Raw genomic sequence first — 21779 nt, forward strand, 5'->3', positions numbered from 1 at the left:
ATCAATACCTTTCCTAAATCTGGGCAAACACCACCTATTACCAATTCGAAAATACTACAGATTAGCAGGGTTCTTTTTTTTTTTTTTTTTTGTCTTTCCTGTTTCCTGTACTATTAACTTGAACAAGCATGCTACCAAACAATATTTGAAAAAATATTTTTATAATTCTTTGATAATTTCATACAATGTATTTTGAAAACACACGCAGACACAGACACAGACACAGACACTCTCTCTCTCTCTCTCTCTCTCTCTCTCTCTCTCTCTTCTTCTCTTACCACCCACTAATCTCCTCCCACCTGTACTGGCTAGTTTTATGTTAACTTGACACAAGACACAGTCATCAGAGAGGAGGGAGCCCCATGAGAAAATGCCTCCTTAAGAGCAGACTGTAGACAAGCCCGTAGGACATTTTCTTAATTGGTGATTACTAAGGAGATCTTAGCCCGTTGTGGGTAGTGCCATAAGTTCTGAGCTGATGGTCCTAGATTCTGTAAAAAAAAAAAATAAAAGCAGGCTGAGCAAGTCATGAGGAGCAAGCCAGTAAGCAGCACCCCTCTATGGCCTCTGCATCAGCTGCTGCCTCCAGCCCTGCTTCAGTTCCTGTCCTGACTTCCTTTGATAATAAAACTGTACTGTGGAGATGTAAGCTGAATGAGCCCTTTCCTCTCTAACTTGCTTTTGGTCATGGTGTTTCAATGTAGCATTAAGAAACCCTAAGGTACAGCACAACTTTGAGCTGTTTCTTCTTCTTCTTCTTCTTCTTCTTCTTCTTCTTCTTCTTCTTCTTCTTCTTCTTCTTCTTCTTCTTCTTCTTCTTCTTCTTCTCCTTCTTCTTCTTCTCCTCCTCCTTCTCCTCCTCCTCTTTCTCCTCTTCCTCTTTCTCCTCCTCCTCCTTCTCCTCCTCCATCAAGTCCAGTTTGCATTGCCCAGTCAGTTTTAGAATTGGGGCATGCTTTGGTATGCGGTCAGCCTGTTAGGCCACATCATTAAAAAGAAATACTGACTTTCTTCCTTCCAGAAACTATCAGAGGCCAATGGCTTCTCAGCTAATGGAGTTATATACCCACCCTTCTGCCCTTTATGCTGATATTTTGTCTGGCTGGAGTTTGCACAAGTCATCTACACAGGGACCCGGTTGCTCTTGGTTCATATTCACTCCGCTCTGTTATATCTGGAAACAGCGTTTTCTTGACATTACCCACCACTTCTAGGTCTTACAATCTTTCACTTCCTCATCTAAAAAGTGCCTGAGCCTTTGGCTAAAACAAGACTGAGATATGATTTGGAAATGAACATTCAAATCTTTCGTCCTTTATATGTTGACCCTTTGGGGTCTAAGTGTTGTCACTCCTTCAAGGAGAAGCTTCTCTGGTGAGGGCTGAAAGAAGCTTTGATCTCTGGGTACAGTAATACATCATTAAGAGTAGCTTTAATACTATGTCCACTTAGCAGAGTAATAGTACAGGATTCTCCCCACAAAGATTCATCTAGCTGCATGTTCTTGGTCCCTTTAACAGTGCCAGTGTCAGTGCCAGGATTCTATCTCATGGAATGGCTCTTTGAAGCCATCAGAAAATGGTTACTACAATAATATCTGTGCCAACATTGCACTAGTTAGCCTGTTTTGTCAGGCTAGTCATGGCCGGAGTTCTCAGGATCCCAGCTGAATGAGAGGCTTACCTTTCTGTGGCAGCAACCACAAAACCTTCCATCACCATGGCTGCCATAAAGCAGGGATGAAGTTTGCAGGTGAGTACCATCTTGACATCTCCATGCCCTGCGATTCAAACACATAGTGGTCAATACTTTAAAATTACTTCTACGTGGGGGTTGGGGATTTAGCTCAGTGGTAGAGTGCTTGCCTAGGAAGCGCAAGGCCCTGGGTTCGGTCCCCAGCTCCAAAAAAAAAAAAAGAACCAAAAAAAAAAAAAATTACTTCTACGTTTGGAACTTTGGTCATCATTTATTAATATTATTTATTTAAAATAAAAAATTGCTGCTTTCACTAGTAAACTGAGCTCTATAGACATTGAGGGGACTAGGTTTCCCAATACTCAACAATGTAAAAGAAAAGTCTCCTAATATCAAAGGAAAATCCAATCCAAGAGAGGCATCTGGAAGGTGCCTTTACAACTCTCTGCCACTTCATTCCATGTGTGAGCTTTGTCTGGGAAGGCAAGTAAAGGGCTGAGGGCTCTGTCCCAGGGCTTCCTGCTAACCACCTGCCAGAAGCCAGAAACATGAGCAGAGAGGAATGTGTTATGGGGAATATCTATTCACCAACACCCCATGAATAAGGTGCCACTTAATGGTATTGCATTGAAGAGAAACTTAGGCACAGAGAAGTTGAATAGTACACAGCAAGGAGGTGCTGAGTCCAGAATTTGAACAGAGTCAATCTGCTGTGTTACAACACGTGACAATGCCAGAGAAGAAGGAGAGAAAGCCAAATGAGGTCCACATAGGCGTTGGCATTTCCATTATATCCAACTTTAAGATACATTCCGAAGCAGATGTAAGATTCACCCTCATGTGTGCATGATAGCTCAGGAGGGATCAGCACTTTGCCTGGATTTGATCCCCAAAATTCATCCAAAAGTGAAAGGAAAGAACCAACTTCACAATGTTGCCCTTGACTTCCACACCACACACACACACACACACACACACACACACACACCATCACATTAAGGAATATATATTTAAATAACCCTCCCTCATTTTCAGACTTGGGCCAGACCCAGCAGCTGTTTCTCTCACCTCTGGTGGTCTTATTGAACATCACTGCAAAGGGTCCTCATGTATAGGCTTATCACACAAGCAAGATGGCGGCTTTGCCATGGCAAGTACCTTTAGCTGAACACATGGAGGAGGGATGTGGGCACGCTGGTTGGATCTCAGGAAAGGCATAGTTCTCTGTGGATTCTTCTAGGCTGCACTGAAGGGATGGGGAGGCTAAGAGCCAGGGACTGTGGAGTGGATCACGTACCAAGATAACCTCAGAGACACGGGCAGTTGGTACAAAGGTTAGGAAGGAAAATGAAAACAGATGAAGGATGGGGGGTGGGAGTTCATGGAAGGAAAAACAGCATTGTCCAGAGATGGAAGGACTTTTAGACAGAAGGAACCTCCAAGTAGAACCTGCATGATTAGTGGAAACACCCCTTGGCCATGATGGTGCATGTGGTTAGGTTCCTCTATCCTGACAGACAAGCTGCATTATGGTCATGGTATGATGATGTCACCCTGGTTTTTGGCAGCCAACCAAACAGGGGAACTTGTTGAACACACTCTTTAGTTCTCAATGAATGGACTCAGTAACACCAGTGTCCCAAGAGAATCTTGATGAGACCTCCATGCTTTCAAACAAGAATCACTCCTGGCCAATATTAGAGGGCATGGGAGTGAAGGGTTCGATGTGTGGACCAGACAAAGGAGGGTAGAGCCTCTGGGATTAAAAACCGAGGTGTGCTTCATACATTTGCCATCTGTCTGTCACAGGCTGGCTGGAGACTCACTGTCCTTTCTCTAGGCTCAAAGAGAACAGAGCACCTCTGTGTACCTATGGTCAATGACACTGGCCAAGGACACAGTGACCCTGGGGAGGAAGGCAGTCTTAGAGACGTGGCCCAGTTGATCTATTCTATATTCATCTCTTCCACCAAGGGTGACCAATGGCCCAGCCCAGAGGACTGGAAGTGCTTTCAGGGATCCCTGTTCCAGTTTCCTTTCACCTGCTCTTTGTCTCAGAAACCATGACAGAAGCAGTCTCCATAAGAAGTGTCTTGTTATCCTTTTGAAACAGCAGCTGCAGGTCGGTCAGCTTCTCCACAGCAGATGAGGGGTTCCCATCAGTAGCCTAGTGAGGATAATAAGAAAGTGTCTGGTGTAGGGATTATGGCTGCTGTCGATGTGCTGTGTTGGTCTTGACTTCCCTATTCTTTAGGATAGTGGATTCAAGGGGCCATAGACAGGGGAGGAAAAAGAAAAGTATAAACACAGCCAGACCCAGAGGAAGGCTGCAGAGAACAGGCTGGCCCAGTCAGGGAGGACAGGGGAAGTGGAAGAAAGACTTGAAGAGGGGAGAGCTCCAGAGATTAGCTTCTGTCTTGAGTCATCCCAGGCCTCTGAACAAATCTATTGCTATGAATTAAATCAGAAGTATATGATTGGGAAGAAGACACCAGAATCAAGGAGAGGACCAACATGAACCCTGAGCCCAGGTTTGCATTGGAGCAGACCTGAGATACAGGGAGTGATGGAGCTCAGGGCTTCAAAGAGGAAGAATCCCGGGAAGTAAAAGATCTACAGAGAGCTAGCTGGTCATTTTCATCCATTCTTCCTATCTTTCCATTCTTTCTTTCCTCGGGGAACAGAAGGGACTGGGAGCTGTGCTCCTGACCCAGTGAGTTAAGGTTTTTACCAATAAGTGTCCAAATGTGGGTTCAAGGACAAAAATGTTCAATCACTCTTACATTAGCCAAATAAACACTATGGGAGCACTTGTTGTGGGAGCTAGAGAGATGGCTCGGTGGTTAAGAGCACTGACTGCTCATCCAGAGGTCCTGAGTTCAATTCCCAGCAACCACATCGTGGCTTACAACCATCTATGATTGGATCTGACAAATAAATCTTAAAAAAAAAAAAGAACAAAACAAAACAGAAAAACACTTGTTGTGCCCCAGGCACTGCTCTGAGGTACAGCAGGATTCTTGTTTTTCCATTTGTCTTTCAAGAAGTAACCATTGAGAGTTCAAACCACTGCCCTACAAAAGCCATCATCTGCCTGCTTCCAGGATGCTGTAGTATTTGGATATCTCAGTGGGGTCTTTGGGAGGTGGTTTCATTGGCCCAGAGGAAGCTGCCTGGCTCCTAGGGTCTGAAGGGATCATGACAGGGTCTGACAGGATCATGGCAGGCTGCTTAGCCAGAATTTGGTGCTACTTCTGCAAATGAGGTAGAAAGCACCAACCAATCTGGGCCTCAAAACCTATCCAGTGAGCTGGAGAGACCCCCCCTTTGATCTAAGAGCTTGTTGGGATTGTGGGGTGTCTTATAGGAGTGCTAACCATTGGATCAGCTGGATCTTGAAAGTCTGGTGATTTCCTCTGCAGTTGGGAATCCTGAGCCATGTCCACAGAATCTTAAAGAGCAGCTCCTTAGACAGAAGCCTGTGTTCTCTGTGGTGGGAACACATAGGCGTTTGGAAGCTCAAATCTTGGTCTTCCTTGCCAGAAACATCTCTTTTTTGGCTGGTAAAGCAAGGAATGCAATTCTCCCAGAGTCTGCAGGTCACAAACTCTTGATGGAAAGGGCTTCTCCAACAAGAGCCCAAAGATTCCTAAGACATTGCACAGACACGGCTGGGAATGGTGACTTCTGACCTTGTTTTCCTGGCTACTCTTCGTTTCCATCACTTTTCCTTTCCCAAAGGATGTTATCTGAAGAAAGGGTTCCTATTCTAAGGGAAGAAGTGGGAAAGGAGAAGAGGAGACTGGAGAGGAAGGAGGGAGAAGGGCTTAGCAGGGAGACTATAGCCCATGAAAACCACAAGATCTACAGCTTCTTTGAGAAAGCACTGAGTAGCTGGTGAACTTCCTGCAGGGGACTTCCCAAACACACCCCAGTTATTGTCTGTCTAATCAAAGATGCCAAGGCTTCTGATTTCTCTCAGATAATTGATTGTAGGCAGTATTTAATGCTGATTCTATTTGCCTTTTATTTAGCAATTTTCAAAATTAATTGGGCCTTAGAGCTTTAGCTCTATTACTAGAGAGAACACAATCTATGTGTTGTTATTTCTCCCAAGACAATCTTTCTGCAGGGAGGCTTAGGTGTATCTGAGCCCTGTTTGTCACCTCTTGCCACTTGGGTAGTACAGGAGAGGTTACACTAAGAGATGAATAGCCTTGGTGGGTGGGAAGAAGAAGCTAATACTTGGGCTAAAACAATGTTTTCAACGGTAACCACTGAGGAAAACACGTTGTTTCCTATCGGGATCTCCCTTGGTAGTCACTGCTTTCATTATTGACCAGTTTCACTTTCCTGTCTGCATAAAAACTACTGCCCTAGGCAAAATGTGTATGCTATCCCAATAAACACACGGTCTGGAGGTTTCACTGCTTGGAACTGACCCACCCTGCCCCCTATTTCCTCCGGACACCTGGCAACACAAGGCAAGCAAGAGGTGATAGCCCAGGGGAATCCCCAGCCAAAGGGCAGATCTGACAAGACCATTATCAGATAAGATTGAGGTGTGGAGGTGACTCAGACACTGAAAAAAAAAAAGCATTGTTCATCTAGCCCGGGCTCTTCCCCTTATCAGACAGCGTGCCCTTGAGATGCTGTGTCTAAAGAAGCTCTGAAAGCCCAGCCCACTGTTAAACGACATAGAGGCTCTTGTTGTTCAAATGATTCCCACAAAACAGACTTTTGAAATCAAGTCCTTTGCTTGTTCGTTAATTCACTAAGCATATACAAATCTTTTCAGGGTTGTGAGCCGAGTACTGGCTCTGGAAACATGGAAGAACTAAGATGACCCCCTGAACAAACATTAGACAACCACGCGGTTAAAGAAGTGTTAGGGCTTTTCGCCAAGATGGCGGCGAATGCGGAAAAAGGAAGCTCCTGCCCCTCCCAAAGCCAAAGCGAGACGAAGGCCTTGAAGGCTAAGAAGGCAGTGCTGAAAGGCGTCCACAGCCACAAAAGGAAGAAGATCCACACGTTATCCACCTTCCTTCTGCCCAAGACCCAGACGCAGCCTAAATACCTTCAAAGGAGTTCATCGAGGACAAACAAGCTTGAGCACCAACCATACCGTCATCAAATTCCCAACCATCAAGTCATTCATGAAGAGAGAGGACAATGACACCGCTTGTGTTCATTGTGGATGTCAAGGCCAACAAGCACCAAATCAAACAGGCTGTGAAAGAAACTCTACGACATTGATATGGCCAGAGTCGATACCCTGTAAGGCCCGACGGAGAGAGGAAGTCATAGGTTCGCTTGACTCCTGATTTTGATGCTCTGAATGTTGCCAGGAAGATTGAGTTTATCTTAACTGAGACCAGATGGCTGATTTTCAATATGTGCTTTTTTTTTCACCATGTAAATAAATAAATAAATAAATAAATAAATAAATAAATAAATAAATAATAATAAAATAAGTGTTAAGTCTCTAAGAAACTCGGGGCCAACGGCTAACTGAGGCAACTAGTACCACATCAAAGCTGCCGGGCTGAGTAACTGGTCCGGAGTCCAGGCTTCTCCCAGCACCAGTGTCCTACCCTAAACCTCTCCGGTCTCTGGGCTTTGCTTCTCTTCCTCTAGCATCTCTTATAAAACCCTGCCATTTTGGTTATGTGCTCTCTTGGTCCTCCTCCTGGCTCCTGGTCCCCTCTCTTTCCCTCCTCCTCTCAAGGCCATGTTCAGTCTGGATTCTTCCAGCTGCCTCTGGCTGTGCTCTCCCTCATAGCTACAATTTTCCTCAACCATTTTTTAGGAGCAGTCATGACTTCATTTTCATTTTAAAAAAAATTAGAAGGCTCCTGTCTTTCTTTTGCAGTAAACAAATCTTCAGAAATAATTGCTTGCTTCCAACTAGGAGTAGCTGAGCAGTCTGGGTTTCTTTCCCCCTTGCTGTCCTTGTCAGTTTGTTCCTCCACAGCAGGCCCTTCCATCCCTTCCCTCCCAGGTTTTAGCTTTAGTTCTGCTTTGATCCCATTTTTCTGTGGTTGCCTATTTGAAGTACGGTGGGATCCAAACGCACCTGGGAAGCTACTCTTTGAAGACAGAACAGGAGATAAGGACATCTAGCTCATATAAAAAGATCATTAGAGATGTCTCATTAGCAAATATGCCTCTGCCTGTTTATGGTCAGGGATCTGAGAGTTAAGAGAGAGCAATTAGTAGGAAGGTGGAAAGATTCAGATGCTGCTCTTGTTGGAGTCTGCAAGACTTGATGAAATACTGTCCCTCAAAGAGACCAACCACTCACTGGTCCAGGTTGATTATACCAGACAGACACCTCTCACTCCAGGGTACAAACAGAGACACCAATTTGTCCTGACTGGCTTGGTTTACTACGTTCAGGTGGCTGTAATTTCCTCACCTAGGAAGCCTACGCCAGGCCCACTCTCTGAGACGCTCCCAGAGTTATCAAACTTTGTTTCACATCAGACGTGGGGACTTGCGTCATGTTGAGTGAGGAGTGTAACAGTGACCGTGGAACCCAGTGTGCATTCCATACGCAGCAGAGTGGTGAGACTCCCAGCCTGCTGGTAGCAGGAGGGGCTTGAAAAGGCCTGTCCAAGGTCTCTGGTGAAGGACGACACCATCCAATATACTCCAAGCTCTTGGCATCCGTGAAAGAATTAGTGGTCCCTTTCAGTAGTATGTCCAGTGGTCCCTTTTGGAATTTGTACCTCTTGATCCTTAATCTTTAGGTACAATCACCAGAGGCGACCAGAGCTGATAAAAATATGATTATCAGAAGTTTAGATCAGGGGGTTGGGGATTTCGCTCAGCGGTAGAGCGTTTGCCTAGCAGGCGCAAGGCCCTGGGTTCGATCCCCAGCTCCGGAAAAAAAAAAAAAAAGAAGTACAGAAGTTTAGATCATCTGGGGTGAATGTCTGGGCTATTTCACCAGGCAAGCAACCCAGACCAGTAAAACTGCCTCCTGAGGAGATGGACAGCAATCAGGGACCTGGAGCAGCATTGAGAACCATCACAGCCAGCCCACATGTTCTAAAGTTGGTAGAGTAGGAACTAAAAAGCAAGCCAGATACTATGGGGTGATCTACCACCACCTGGAAAGGTATAGGGGAGCTAGGGGAATTCAATATAGAGCACAGTGTCTCTGCTTAATGTGAGGGGCAGACTAGCCACTGTTCTCAGTGCCTAGCCCATTCATAGGTACTAGGGGAAGAACTGGGGTGGAGTTAGGGGGTACTTTTATACCTTTTTGAGGACAGAGGAAATTTTATAGCACAAGCCTGCAAGTAGGCTCTCTGACTGTCAGGAAGGAAGCAAGGAAGCCAGTAGGGAACTGTATGAGTAGCCATCCATATTCTCTCTAATATAAAGTCACTTCACCAGTGAGAGATTCTGGTCCTGAGGAAGCCCATTCATTAGAGCTCCAGTTGCCTGTTGGTATCTATGAAATGGGGAGAGGTGACACAAAGGCCCATGGCCTGACCGGAGGCTGGAATCCAGCATTACATTCTGACACAGGCCTACCAGTGTTGGGAATACATGGGACCAGGCCTCAAGAAAGTGTAGCAAGTGGGATCCTCGGAGAAGGAACTTGGAGAGCATATGTCAGGAAATCTAACCTTGTTAGGTGCTTAGGAAAGGCCTTTGTGGGCCGTGGAGGATGAGCAGAATGAAGTCAGCCAGACACAGGCAGAAGGAATACTGAGAGACACAGAGGCAAGATGGTGGCCACGGAGCAAATGAGGAAGGGACAGAGGCATGGAGTGGAGAAGGGAGGCAGGCAGTGGACCAAGGCATTTGGGAGGAATCCTTGCCTCAGACTCTCAGTTATTACTGATGTATTTTCAGCACGAGATGCCATCACTCAGCTGCTATGCCGAGAGCTCACGCTGGCCCTGTGCACAGAAGCATTGTGTGGGGAGAAGATGGGAGACAGGGAAGCTAGGACTCCATCTGACATTTGGAGGTATATGCTGACTAGGCATAAGATACCATTTGCTCAGTGGCCTAGTAACTAATGTCCTTTGTAGAGGGAATGAATTGTTCCAAAGGGTGAGTAAAAAAGTGCAAACAGTCACCCTCAGCCTCGGCAGTGATAGACACAAACTTTGAAAGAAAAGGCAAATGGAGGACACAATGAAAGGTATTATTCATCAAGACCCCGCCTCCTCTTTATCAGAAAGTACATCCTTGAAATTCTGTGACATCATCAGAGGGCAAAGGAGTGCTAAATGACATCAGAGACATCAGAAGGCAGTGGCAGTGTTACATGACATCAGTATTAAGTGATGCCATCAGAGAGCAATGGAAGGGTTAAGTGACATCAGAAGGCCATGGCAGTGTTAAATGACATCAGAGGACAACTGCTTAAATTGGCATCAGAGGGCAATGGCAGTGTTACGTGAAGTCAGAAGTCAGCAACATGTTAGATGACATTAGAAGGCAGTGACAATGTTAAGTGATGTCATTGGAGGGCAACAGCGGTATTACGTGACATCATCAGAGAACAAAGGCATTTTAAGTGACATCAGAAGTCAATGGCAGTGTTAAGCGACATCAGAAGTCAATGACAGTGTTAAGTGACATCAGAGGGCAAAGGCAGTGTTGTGACATCAGAGGGCAGCAAGAGAGGACATCTTCCTTGCTCTTGATTAAATAAAATGACATTGATTTAGGAAAATGTGTTAATCGGGAAGTTAGTGGGAATTTATCCAGAGGGAACTACTCAAGCATCCATGTATATAACCATGATGATATTGCTTGTAGTGCACAATAAAGTATATTGCGATCATTAATCTATCAGGATGTGTCTGAAATTCATTCACATGTGAGCCTGTGGCTGAGTCTCTGTCATGTGAGGTTTGCCTGTCCTCATGAATCCCCCCTTACATTCACCCACACACCACACATGTTCTAGACTGCTGGGGCATCCCCACCTAGATAGATGTAAGGAGAATTTCGTTCCATCCTTCCATAGTCACATTCTGGGTCTATTCGATCTTCTGATAACTCTATTAGGGTGTTTATAAGCTGGCATGCTTTTTAATTGTATCCTTGTCCCAGAGATACAAAGAGTAAGTTTTACTAATGGGCTTTGTAACCTCGATTCTTTATTTTTATTGCTAATGGACTCTCCAGTAATATAAAATGACTGATGAACGCAGTCAGAGAGAGGCAGAAAAATCAATGCCTGCCCCGACTCCATATTACTTAAAAGCAGGTGAAGAGCTGAGGCTGGCAGACAACAGGATTTCCTCTGCCTCCCCCAAGTATTGGAAAATGGGGACAATGATCTTAAGATAAGCTGTGGAACTCTCTACGAAAGAGAGCCTTTCCCCCCTGTATAACATTGAGTGAGGAGCTGAGCGGTTCTTGAAATGCTGAAGAAGTGTCTCCAGTAGAGGGCAGTGCTACATGCACACGGTCTGAGCGTTGCCTCCCTGGAACCGCTCGCCTTCCAGCTACCAGAGGGGTAGTGACTTGGGCCAACACCTTAGAAGGCCCACCTTTGGTCAGACATGCCTATCGTTAGCAAAGCCTCAGCCACTGCAGGCTCACGTTTGATGAGCTGGTAGACACAGCAGACATGCGTAGTACTGTGTCTGTATCACCTCATGTAGCCTCACAATGGTACCGTTTGTAGAAAGGGAATTGGAGGGAACTTGCCCAAGCACATCCAACTAACAGTGGAGCCATGGACTCGGCTGTGCTCTGTTCTTGTGGTGATAACAGTGGCAGGCCATATTGTCTGTTCTGTTCTACCATTCATTATCTCCCCCTGTGACGTTTCTAATTTCTAGACCATAAGGACTCTTACATCCACCCACAACTAATGGACAGCTTTGGGTATGAGAGTGCTTGGTGCTTGTGAAATAATTAAGTTTGAGTCATGATCTAAAGGCACTTTAGTGTGTTGGGGAGGGGTACTATCGAGCAGGTTTGGTGTGCTTTCTAATTTGTCTTCATTTATAGCCACTGTCAGTAAACAGCAGTGATAAGAACATATATAAACAACCAGGAGGGGCTGGGGATTTAGCTCAGTGGTAGAGCGCTTACCTAGGAAGCGCAAGGCCCTGGGTTCGGTCCCCAGCTCCGGAAAAAAAAAGAACCAAAAAAAAAAAAAAAAAAAAAAAAACCAACCAGGAAAGAAACACGAATGAATACCTATTGCCAAAGGCAAAGCTCAAATGGGTGCCTATGCCTGCCTCTTGAGCTGTTACTTGTAATTTCCTTAAAACCCTCCATTAAAGTTCAAATTGGTTACAACTTCTAAACATCATCCACAGACAGTGTTTTCTACCAGTCACCAACCCCAGGGCAGCCTGAGTTTGAGTGAGAGGCTGCATGAAGATTCCCTTTCAAGTTTTTAACAAGAGCGTTCCCCACCACACCTGTCTTCTCTGTGGGGCAGTGGACCGGGAGAGAAAGCCCGGTCTTCAGTCTGAGCTGAAAGGTTTGAAACTCTGCAGACCCTGAAGGAATGGTAGGAGATTTGCCTGCTCCTGGGCACCAGGCCCCTGTCACTCCACAGCCACAGCCTTGTTGCAGGCCCAGGGACCGCTCCCCTCACCCCCAAAGCCAACTCTGGCTTTCCCACATCTCAGAGTGCAGACTGGGCTTTCCCACCCAGGAACGGTGCCTCGGGGCTTCCCTATAGCCCAGCATCTGCCCAGCGCTGCGTGGGATCAGTGACATCAAACTCCCCGAGTTCTGCCTCTCCGAGTGGCCATGCTCTGTGGCGGAATGGACGCTGGACCCACAACCCTACACTTCTCTACTCCTTCAGTCTACCACACCAAACTCTCCATATTTGTCCTTCTTCCTATGGAAGATAATGGCACTGACTCCTGCCCACCTAGGCTATATTACCTTTCGTTGGTTGGTTGGTTGTGTTGTGTTGTGTTATACTGTTTGTTTGAGACAGTTTCTCTGTGTCGCCCTGGATGTGCTGGAACTTGTTCTGTAGACCAGGCTGGCCTCAAACTCTCAGAGATCCACCTGCCTCTGCCTCTCCAGAACTAGGATTAAAGGTGTGCACCACCACCATCCAACAACATTATGACCTTTTCCATGTGTTATATCTTTGATCATCTCCATACCAACAAGAACCTTTATATTAATTATCTAGTACAGTATGATATCCTTAAAAAATATCTGAAGGCAATGGAGACCACTGTGGGTAGACTCAGGGCATGTTTTTGTACTTTAAGAAATTAGGATTGGAGACATGGCTCAGTCATTAACGCCTAGGCTCACAGCTAAAGCAATAAGAAATTAAAAAGTGTTGTGTTGCGATGATTCTAGGAATAGCAACACATTTAAGGGTTGAAAACTGGATGATGATTTCTCAAAGGGTCACACTAATCATAGTCCTCTAAAGAAAAGTTTTAACTTTGAGTCTTTATCTTACCTCATGAAAAATTAAAACATGCGTATATACAAGTATATATAAGTTATGGGTACATATGAAAGAATGAAACATGCAGTAGTTAACATTTTGGTTCTGAAAATGGGACCACCCAGTATATTCATGGGGAGTCTGTGAATTAACACATAAATGTAGACAGCCTCTGTTGTCTAATCAGCACTTTATAATCACCAGTCATTCTTATTACTAGCAAGAGTGGTCTATAATTGAAACGGGTTTGTATTTATAGTCACGCCATTATCAAACACTACCTCAACTTCAGAGCCAACAGAGAAAGAAGGACTTGGATACCTAACAGTGTGCTTACACTGAGGGTCAGCCAAACAGCATTAAAGTGGGCCCCGTAATGATGAACTTTTAGGAGTTTGGCTGGGGAAAATGAGAGGATTGAGTCATGCCCCAAAGCTCAAAGTGACAAAGAAATACTGAAGAAAATGACAGGTGTCAAAATGGCCAATACCACCACCCTGCCCCAAGGGACAATTTATTGGCAAAATCCCATCTATTGATGTTTCTGTAACATTAATGCTTTAGGTTTTCTCATTTTACTTTAATATGTGAACTTTTAGAACTGTAGAAATCTTAAGCAAGAAGGGTGTGTAGCACTTTTGTTTCAGGATTTACGTGCCATTGTTTCAGGTGAACACTGGACTCCTCGGCCTTTGAAGGTATCACTTGGCCCCTTATAGGAAAACCCTGTTGTAGTTCTGTCAGTGGCCCCAGCTGCTTTCAGCACAGTTAAGTGCTCGGTTTGCTCTGCCCCAGCATTCCCTCCAAGTCCTGTGAATTCTGAATCATGGAGACTAGTTAGCTAGGGTCCTGTGACCCCTCAAATACTGTCGCTGTGATGCCAAAGTCATCTAGCTTTTAACAGTTAAACACACTCTCACTGGGTTCCGTTTATCTTAGGCACTCTATTTATTCTACTACACAAAAGCATATGAAAATAAAGAGATTCTCACCACAGGACATAGCCCTTGAGGGGCTACCGGGCACCCCTATAGTTTTCATGAGTATTTTGTGAGAAGGGTCCTCAAAGGAAAAGAACCTGTCTTCCAACTCAAAGTACTATGAATACTCAACTACTTTGGCTGGGTAACAACTCCGAGACCAAGGCTTCCCTAGATTTCATGACTCACACCCCTCGGGGTCATGCTTGGAAGATGCCCAACAATATAAACAAATGGGGGTGAGCTTCATCTTGTCATAGATTCAGGTGCCTACCTCTCCCACCACGTGGGCATTCTGCCTGTTCTGTAGTCTGCAGCGGACGGATTGTATTTACAGAGGCCTTAACGTTTTAATTAACCGATCTAAAAATGTTGAATGAATCCCATAAATCCCCGGGGATCAAGCCCCAGTTGAGTTAAGAGAAAAGAAGCTAAGTACATTGACTGAGGCAAATTCCTGAGAGGAATGTCTAATTAGTGGCTCCTTCTTTACCCAGGCAGCAGAGGACTATTGATGTCACCATAAAATTTAAGAGACTGCGTGAAATAGAAAAGATGGTGGATGGGGAATCGGTCGTTTTCAACATGATGAATGAAGCCAGAGGTGATATCCAGACTGGTTAACCTGGGAGGCAAGGGAGTCGGGGTCCAACAGCTAAATCAGTGTCCCTGAAGAAAACCACTGTTCCAGATGTTAACTCTTCGGTTACTATATCATGAGAGAGGATCAGGTGGTGCCACAAGAGGGTGATGGAGGGGCGTCACTGAAGAGGCTTAGAGCACAGCTATACATATCGGTCACTGGGAACATGTTACAGTGATTTGCAATGGCAGCCATGTGTGTGTCTGCTCATCAGTCTGTTTTTACCATTCTGCATGCCCAGGGTGTGAAAGAGCAGCTGGTGTTGGCCTTGGTGTGGGTGAGACATGAGATGTGTGCTGCTTTCTAGGATGTCTAGTTACTCCAACACTAGCGAGGAGAAACTGATAAAATATGCAGACGACAGCCCCGACGTAAGACAGGAAGGCAGAGGACAATTTCATCTCGAAAAGACCCCAGACTTCATTGATGCGGACAGATAGTGGGGTTCTGAATTGCACTGAAATGTGACATCCGGCCAGGGAAGGTGGGACACACCCACGGTTCCAGTGCTTAGAGGCCTGGGTAGATCAGGAAGAGTGACACACATTTGAGGACAGCTAAGAATACATAGTAAGACCTTGCCTCAGAAAACTGAAAAATAAAGGGGAGAAAATAACAATGTCGCAAGCGGACTTCTCACATCTGCATCACACCACAAAGCATTTACTTCGGGATTTTCCTGAGCTCTGTGGGTGGAAACTCCACCGGGCCAAGCACTTTCTTCTCTGAGTTGTTGCAAAGCTGCAAAAATAAATGCTCATTGATCAATGGAGGCTGAAAGGCTGCTTTCCTGGGGGTAATTTTACTTCGCTACAGACTGAGAACAATGTTCTTTTCCTCTGCTGTCGGGAGCAGCCCTTCCAGGTGGGAGGAAGGCAGAAACAAAGGTAGGCTTTTGAGGGAAAAAAGAGGCAGGCTTTCATGAATGAAGGGTGGGCGTTCAAGAGATAAGTACCTGGATCTGAATAACTGAAGGAAATGTCTTTTTCTAAATCAAACTTCATTGCAAACAAGAAGTCGAAGTCAATCAGTGGGATGTCTTTCCCAGGGCTCCCCACCTCCCACTCGAGTTCCATGCTCCTACATGGACTTCATGGGGCACACGGTGTCCACACACATGCTTTTACCCATGTCGGTAACAAATTGGGAGACTAGGGATGTAACTCAGTGGTAGAAGGCTTGCTCAGTACACAGAGCCAGCTCATCTGAGCGCTGCTGCAAGCTCCTTTAATACCCTCCACCTGCTCCCCATTGGTCTCAAGAAAGCATCTTCTAAACAGCAGTTCCCGATTGGCTGGCATTGTCTGCGCCAACAATCCTTAGTCTCTCAGGCAGTCCTCAGTCAGGTCCTCCTGCAGGAGATGCTTTTGCTGCTGCACAACCCCCCCCCCCCCCACACACACACCCCCACACCTTTTACATAGAGGTGGCCTAGCTGTTCCTTTTACAGAACTTCTCATCAAATATGATAGCGTAAACCACAGATATTATTTCAAATTATTCAAATCCATAATATTATTCCTTCCAGGCAAAGTCTCATACCTTTCAAATTTAAGTCCCTTCAGTCATATTATTTGAAGCAGTCATCCAAGCTGTCATTTAATGACGTTCTGCCAATTTCCTGTAAGGAATGGACTTGTGTTCTCCTCAGCCTCACCTTGTTGGGTCCGTGGAGAACTTGAACTTCGAGATACTGCCAGCACTGTCCTACCAGTGAATGAGGACTGAAGAGGGGCTTAGGCACAGAACCCCAGAATTTGCAGCATGTTGTCACTCACGGGGCTAATCCCAGCCTGCTGCTACAATGTAGGGGTGGTGGCAAAGCTCCAAGTCAGTGCATAAGCCCAGGTCTAAAGACTGTGTGGTCCAGCTCTCTCTGGCCACAATAAGTATTTGTGTCTATGCTCAGCACACAGTTAGACAGTTGTGATGGAGAAACTGGGCAGCACTATGACGTATGTCCTTGGGTTGTCATGTTTTCGCCAAATGCTGAACTAATTAGCTGGCCCTCTCATCACCTCCCGATCTGGTCCTGGGTGTGGGGAGTGGAAACAGACTGCTGCTTCCCCCAGCCCTTCCTTCTGTATTCAGGTGACAGCACACTCGATAACTATGCCCCAGTGGAGAGCTTGTGTACTTTGGTGTTCCTTGCTGAAAGAGTATCATTAAATGCCACCCCCCACCCCAGTAGGTTTTTCTTAGGTTAGCAGTTTTGAAGAACGAGAAATGGATATTGAGCAAACTCCTTTTCCCCAGTGTCTTAGTTAGGGTTTTACTGTTGTGAACAGACACTGTGACCAAGGCAACTCTTATAAGGACAACATTTAATTGGAGCTGGCTAACAGGTTCAGAGGTTCAGTCGGTAATCATCAAGGCAGGAGCATGGCAACATCCAGGCAGGTATGGGGCAGGAGTAGCTGAGAGTTCTACATCTTGTTCCAAAGGCAAACAGAAGACTGACTTCCAGGCAGCTAGGAGGGTCTTAAAGCCCATACCCACAGTGATACACTTCCTCCAACAAGGCCACACCTCCTGAGAGCGCCACTTCCTGAGTCAAGCATATTCAAACCACCTCACCCAGGATTAGCAGACTACTTCTCAGATGAGCTGGGGCTCACACAAACTGGCCAATTAGGATCAGGGTAGGCTGGAGAAAAGAGAGGAAGCTTGCTTTTTGACCTTTCAACCACAGCCTGCAAAGTCTGCTTGAGGTCCAAGCAACTCACACCAGACCCTCCAAGTCCTGAGTTTGCTCACAGTACAAATGATACCTAGAGGCCAGCCTCACCCCCAAATCTCTCCCATTCTTTACCCAGCAGAGCTATCCTGAAAGGGGTACTACGGCTGCCAAATTCTATCTGATGTGACTACCACCAGTCTTGTTCCTTATACCTGGTGGGACAGCCAGTTTATTTGAGACAGCACCTGTGCAGCCACTGGCTGGTCTTGAATTTACAGAGATGCAACTGCCTCAGCCTCCAAAATGCTGATATTAAAGGTGTGTGCCATTACGCCTGTCTCTTTCTGTTCCCTTCTGAATGGCACTATCAAGATATAAAGAGACTCCCATGAGGCCTAGTTGTCAGACAATTGACTTGCCTGGAATCCTTCTTTTACGGAGCCCTCTCTGTAGTCTATAAAGCTAGAACCATCACCGTGCTAGCCCCTCACATCGAGTACCGGACTTCTGAATAAACCTATCCATCAAGACTGAGATAAAACACCACCATCCCTTTCTTTACTCCCCCCCACTCAAGGCAACAATGTTGCCGCTAACCAGAAAGCTGGTATTTTCTAAGTGTGGTTATAAAATCAGCGACTTTGATACCCTGGGGAAAAGAACAAACTGTGTCTTGCACCATATTGCCCCAGACGCTGTTACCAGGATCCAATGTTACCAGGATGCAGCTCCCTGCTCTTTGTAAGTGATCATCACAGAGAGCCTGGCACCCCTTGTCTATGCATTTCCCTTCTGTGCATTTCAGGAGTAGAGAATAATCAGAGTTGTGGGGGCTGGGGGTTCGCTTGTCTAACCCCATTTCACGACACATTGGTTAAAGTGGATTTTTAATATGTCGTCCGGGTTAACGTCAGGGAGTGAGTCTGAACCGCTAATGAAGGCATTTCCATGGGATTGGCAGTGTTCCTCTGGGACTCTGTACTGCTGAATTCTACCCAGCCTTACAAACGCACACTTCCCCACTCAGACCTCTCTGGGGCCAAGGCTGTCAATCATTCCCAGCCCAGCACTGGTTTCACAAAATGCACAAAGAGTAATTATGGAAAAAATAAAAAGACCCCCACGACTTTCCTATGTAATCTTCTTCTTAAACTTGAACCCGGTTCAACATTTCACCTGTGCCTCCTAACCACTGTGAACCTGGGAAGTAAGAAGACACTGAGATGAGAGAGGACAGGCGGGGTGGAGGCAGGTAGGGGGCAGAGCCCTGGTGAGGAGAGCCATAAATCCTTTCCTTCACATGGCTTGATGCCCTTAACATCCTGCACGCCATCACTTTGGGCATCCGACTGTCTCCATTGCTTCAACACCAACATCCGGGAAGGGCGGGAGACCAGTTCTAATTTTAGCTCTGAGGAATCACACCTATTCCTACCCATAAGAGAGAAGCTCAATAATGAGTTTGTAGCGGTTCGGCTTTTTGTCACTAGTATCTTACTGAAAATTACTTTTGTTCTAGGTTTAACTTTCAAATGACGCTCAAATTTCAAACGCTGCCTTCTTCCTGAAAAATTAGAACTAGAATGTTTTCAAAATGATAATGTTCTTGAAAAGAGCTTTTTCCCTCCCCCAAACACCATTTTTTCAAGTTGCATAATAATACTTCTGAGGTGAAAATATGCACGTACCACACAAACCCATGATTACCCCCTTGACAACCAGAACACATGTTCTCCTTAAAGCCACACTTTCAAACATTGGGCCTGTGTGATTAAAAAGAACTGCATCAAGTTCATCAGGAATCCTTACCTATTTCTAGAAAGAAGTAGTCAAGATAGCAGTATGGAAGAAAAGAGGAATAGAAGAAAGAAAATGGCACAGGGTGACGGAGGGAGAAAAGAGGCAGCCAGCAACAGCTGAAGGACAGTGCTGTAGTGGAGGAAAACCCTTGTTAGAGGCTGCAGAGGGCTCCCAGGCAGTATTCCAGGTAGGCCCAAGTACCAGGGAGTTCGCACAAGATGGGAGTAACAGGGAGCAAACACTAGCCTCAAAGTTCAGCCTCAGGCTACTTTATTCTTACCATCATCATCACTGCCACCACCACCATTCGCCAGACCCCATTAAGAAGCAGCAAGGCCAAGATATTTGCCCAAGGTTGTACAGCCAATGCATGACAGATCCGGGATCAGAACCCAGCAGGTATGCTATAAAACTCAGCAGGAGCCTGTAATCCAGCCATGTTCTAGAGCTCAACCACTGGCGTTAGCCTCCGGGACGGGACGTAGCCCTTTATCCTGAATAGAAAGTTCCACCTCTGTTCTGAAGACAGGGACTGCCCAGCCTTCACTCTGCCCCCATGGACCGAAAACACACGCCTTTGGCTCTTTTAACTGCAGAGAACTTTTATTTCTACAAAGGGAGTAGGACCTTTTGAAGTTACCAAAAATCAGAACCGTTTATAACAAGGGCGGACCTTGGAAAATGTTTTGGAAGAAAAGTGGTTGGTGAAGAAATAGAATCGGTTTCCATGTGTGGTCCCGGGAGCAGCTTCACTAGGATGAAAATAAAAGAGTTTTGATTGTATGGGCTGTTGAAGCTTAGAACCTGGGAGGTCTGTTTTGGAGTAGGTGTGTGTGTGTGTGTGTGTGTGTGTGTGTGTGTGTGTGTGTGTGTAAGGCAGAACTTGCAACACTACAGGATGGAATGATCCTATCCAATCACTTCAGAACCCACCACGTCTTCTCTGGGCTCTCCCATCGGACGTCCAGAACGTTCTCAACTTGCCTAAGGGACAAGAGGAACGACCTTGGTGATGCTGCAATAGCGATCGTGCCTATATAAAACACCGACAAGAAAGAAATTACAGATGTAGTTTATTGTGGCAGATGGTTCCTAAGTGACGGTCTACCGTGGCAGGAAAGGAGGACCGAAGCAAGCAGTTGGGGCAGGAAGCTGAGCTATCCCATCTTCGGCTGCAAACATGAAGCAGACACAGCCAAACAGAAGTGTAGTGTATCAACCTCGGGTGACAACTTCCTCCAGCAAGGCTCTGCCTCTTAAAGTTTTGAATAACTTCCCCCAAGCAGTGCCACCAAACGGGAACCAAATGTTTGGATACCTGAGCCTATGCGGGAGATGTCCTCGTTCAAACCACCACAAATACCCGATGAGAGATATGCCAAGAAAAAGTAAAACCACATCTGAGGCTAAACTCAATTCCCAATTACAGCGCCTTGGGAATTCCCCACACCTGGGGGTTTGTATTCTTAATTCTGGGATCTATCAGTCATGGAGATTAGGATGGGGGAGGGGACCTGACTCACACACTACACCCCGGGGACTGATGAGTAAACCACAGCCCACGAGTATGTAGTTTTGCCATGGGAAATTGTCCTTCCCGTGACTCTACAACTTGCATGTTCTTTCCCAGTGTGTTGAGGTTGAGTTCCCTCTGGGTTTTGAGAAAGAGGTTCCCTCGGCCTTGTGTCAGCCTGTGGTGGGTGTGTGTTACAACAGATCAGACTACCTGTCCTGCCTTGGGTTGTTGTTACCCTTTCTCTTGCTTTCTCTTCAAGGTTTGACCTGCATGCAGGCTCACCTGTTGATCTGGATGGTGCTGTTTCTCAGCCTATGATCTATAATCCTTACGCGCTGGGCTTGACCTCCTCTACCCAGAATTAGGTTCAAAGCAAAGCCAAGTGTTTACACACTCCTTCCTCGTCACTAGTAACAGTCACGGTAATCGCTAAGATGGCCGGAATCCCTACCACAGGTGTTATCATAGGCATTCGTTACGTGTTCGCTCATTAAACTCTCATGACCAGCTGGGGAGTGGCTTCCCCCTCCTGTCCACATTTCAGAGATGAGGAAACCGACCCGGGGAACTCTTTCTCAGAGTTACAGAGTTAGTAACTGGCAGGACAGGATGCAAACACAGTTTGATGCCCACATTCTCAACCACAACACAAATGACTTTCTTAGCCTTCCTACCTGGGTGTTTTGACTATGGGAAGCAGGCTGAGAGGAAGCAGCTGTTTTCTCTCTTGCTCAGACTCTACCTAACTGCCCTTGACACCTTTGCATTTTATCCATGCAGAACAGAGCTATTTGTGTGAACTCCAGGTGAGTAAGTGCTTTCTCTTCTACACAACCAAAAATTTGAGAAGGTTCGGCTGATGCTGGCAAAATATCGAAATCCGACCCTGCCAGCCATGTCCCAGATGGGACTTAAACTTCCTTCCTCTGGTGGCAGACTCGAGAGCATGCACTCTCCTAGGTGTTACCTTACACACAGCCTCTCGGACTCCACCCTCTGGGGCCACCCGCTGGGGTCAGCTACATCCGCACAGGAGAATCTGGAAG

This window comes from Rattus norvegicus, chromosome 5 (genome assembly GCF_021556685.1).
Source record: "Rattus norvegicus strain SHRSP/BbbUtx chromosome 5, alternate assembly SHRSP_T2T, whole genome shotgun sequence".
NCBI classification, from domain to species: Eukaryota; Metazoa; Chordata; class Mammalia; order Rodentia; family Muridae; genus Rattus; species Rattus norvegicus.